The following is a 3,425-nucleotide window of genomic DNA, read 5'->3' on the forward strand; positions in this document are numbered from 1 at the left end:
CAAAGTCAGAAGGCTCCTTAGTTTTCTAATCCCTTTTTACTACTTTGAAAGTAAAACAGGAATTAAGAGAAATGAAGTAACTCTCAATTTGTAAATGTTGAATCAAACTTGATGCTGTACTGGTTCTCTTCTATTATGGATCATGCAGGAGTATTGCAAAAAAAAAAAAATGTGATTGGGGTTGGGGAGATGGCTCAGAAGTTAGCACTCTCTGTTCTTGCAGAGAACCTAGGTTTGGTACCCAGTACTCATGTGTTGGCCAAAGGCTGTCTGTACCTCTGGTTCAAGGGGACCCAATACCCTTTTCTGGCCTCTTCAGGCACTAAGCACATATGATGCACATACATTCAAGGAAACACCCCCATCTATTCTTTAAGCAACTTCAATGATCTTTCAATGGGAGAAGTATCAAATAACTTTGATAATTTACTTTAAATCATTGTAATTTTATTAGTATGCTCTTTTGGCTACAAATAACAGAAGTCCCAAGTAGGAGGAACTGAAGTAATGATGTTTATGTTTTGTTGCATAACCAGGAATGTGAAGGTCAATTTATATTCCTGATTGATTTAGTTGCTCAAAAGCTTTTGTAGGGTATTTGTGCTTTCTGTCTTCTTCAGACAGTACTGTCTTCAGAACATCAGCACTATCTTTCTAGTCTCCAGGACTCTTTTCTTCAGGCCCAATTTTACCCATGTGATTTTTCCCTTTTACAGAACAGACAGAAAAAAAACCTACGGTTAGTGTTTTATTTTTATTGCAAATAAAAATTTATCAAAACTCTATCAAAAATAAAAATAAAACAACAAATAAAATAAAATAAAATAAAATAAAAACAAAAAATAAAATTCTATCCAAAAGTGGATATAGGGATGGGATAGGGCTTAATACATAATCTCAGTGTCAGGGAGCCAGAGATAGTAGGATCCCTGAAGCTTGCTAGTCATCCAGTCTAGCATAAATGGTGATTCCCAGGTCTCAGGGAGATAGTCACTCTTAAAAACTAACATGTGAACAATTGAGGAAGACACCAATATTGATCTCTGGCCTCCACTGGGGTGTTTTGCTGTATTGTATGAGGCTTTTGAGGGAGGATTATCAGCTAAGAGTGGCATAACTTTACTTAAACTATATGTATGTATGTTGCAGAAAACCATAGGAAAACATAATGTAAACTTACTTACATGTGTGTTCATCTTTATAGAATCTATCCTTAATTTTTTTGGTATGGATGTGAAGGAAAAAAAATGAAGTAGAAATAGTGTTAAAATAAATTAGCCAAATATTTCAAATAAAATCTTTAAACTGTTTTCTCTAAACCCATGGTTTTTCTTTTCTAAACATGTTTGATCTAGTTTTAGGCTATACATATTTATAAGCTATTCTTGCTCAAGTAGTTTTTGTTTGTTTGCTCTTTTTTTTTTCCTACAGCACCCAGTATTCCCAAACAGTCTCCCATCCAAGTACTAACCAGGCCTGACCCTGCTTAGCTTCCAAGATCAGATGAGATCTGGCACATTCAGGGTGGTATGGCCGTAGACTGTTTGCTCCTTTTTGAAACAAGGTCTCACTTATGAAACTCAGGATGGACTCTACAGAACTCACAGTCCTCCTGCCTCAGTTTCTAGAGTACTGGGATTACAGATATGTAACAGGTATTAGCAATTTTTAAAGAGTTATTTTACTTTAAATATTTTGTTTGCTTACATTTTATGCTGATGGTTTTGAATGGAATCTCTCTGCAGTCCAGGCTGGCCTTAACTCATGTTCTCTTTTCTCAGCCTCCTAAGTAGTAGGATTACAAGTAGGTCTCACATTACTGTTGGGAAATCTTTCCTAATAAAGCATTTAAAACATTTTATAGGGCCTGGAGACGTGGCTCATCGGTTAAGAGCACTGACTGCTTTTCCAGAGGTCCTGAGTTCAATTCCCAGCAACCACATTGTGGCTTACAACCATCTCAGACCGATGTCTTGCCCATCTTAAAACATTTTATAAATGATTTGAATTCTATACAGTGGTGAGCTAAGGACTAGCCATCAACCTTTTCACTAACAATGTTGACAAAAAGTGGGAAGACAGTAAAACGTGGCATTTGAATCAGTTTCCCAGCTGGTGCTGAGAAGATGTGGATGGGCCAGGACATAAGATAACTATATCCTGTGGCATGCCAAGGTGGGGAACTCTGGTAAGAAATCATACTTTGACAAATGAAAATATAGCTACCAAACTGTGTCCATAAGAAACAACATGCAAGCTGAGCTCTGCCCCTGCATAGCTAGGCACTCATGAAAATGGACCATAATTCAACTAAGCCCCCATTACCCTCAGAAAAAAATCCTACCTCTGGGCAAATGTTATACACTATTGTGGTGTTCTCCTGTCCTGTTGTACCTTAGAAATTCCTCTCTATAAAATCCAAGAAATGCATTTAGTTTAAAAAAAAATTAATAACCTTTATACAATGCTAATCATGTAGACTCCCCAGAAAATTCATGGTTATATGAACCTCAATAAAAATTGTTTAGAAAAAAGGAAATCATACTTTGGGTTGAAAACACCTTAAGGATTAAAGGCTAAGAAGAAAACACCAGAGCTTGGCTGAGAAGTTACCAAAACTCAGTATTAGATCCCTTTAGCCCCTGCAGTGGGATTAAGGAGGTCTGAATTTGCTGATGCTTCTAGGTGGCTGCTGCTAGAAAACAAAACAAAACTAAACAAAACCATTCTTTCCGCATGATAGAAACATTAACAAAAAGGTTAAAAATTAGATTTATATTTTTCACATACATCAAGTCCACAATAAAATAAAGAAACAAAACCACATTATCATGACCAGGGGATCTAGATGGTACAGTTTTTTAGAGAGGCTTTAAAATAGCTGTTTAATGTATTCAAAAAATATAAAAGAGAAGGCTGTTCATTTTATTCAACAGCTGGAAACTATTTTAAAAACCTAAATAGAATTTCCAGAAGTAGAACTACACTAACAACAAACAAACACAACTACAGTTGAAACAAAGCTGGAGGTTTAACTAGAGATTTTATTTGAAAGTTGTTCTAGGGGTTGGACAGACAGCTTAGAGGTTAAGAGCACTTGGTGTTCTTATAAAAGACCCATGTTCAGTTCCCATCACCCATCTAGTGACAAATAACCACCTGTAACCCCAGTTCCAAAGTATTCCGTGCCCTCCTCTGAACTTTGTGAGCACCAGGCATTCACGTGGTGCATAAATCTGGCGCATAAAGATAGTCAGGCAAAATACTCATACATATAAAATAAATCTAAACAAAAAAACTGGTCTGGGTTAGGTGTTCCATGCACCTCTAATCTCAGCATGGGGGCAGGGGGGAGCATCAGTCATATTTCTGTGAGTTTGAAGCCAGCCTGTTCTACCTAGCATATTCAGTGCCAATGCCAGTCA

At 36.8% G+C, this 3,425-nt stretch overlaps 1 pseudogene; it reads right to left on the minus strand.

The window, feature by feature from the left end:
- Nucleotides 1–1,422: 1,422 nt before the first annotated feature.
- Nucleotides 1,423–1,541, minus strand: LOC116096007 (annotated as a pseudogene).
- Between the last annotated feature and the right edge of the window lie 1,884 nt (nucleotides 1,542–3,425).

Source organism: Mastomys coucha, chromosome X (genome assembly GCF_008632895.1).
Source record: "Mastomys coucha isolate ucsf_1 chromosome X, UCSF_Mcou_1, whole genome shotgun sequence".
NCBI lineage: Eukaryota > Metazoa > Chordata > Mammalia > Rodentia > Muridae > Mastomys > Mastomys coucha.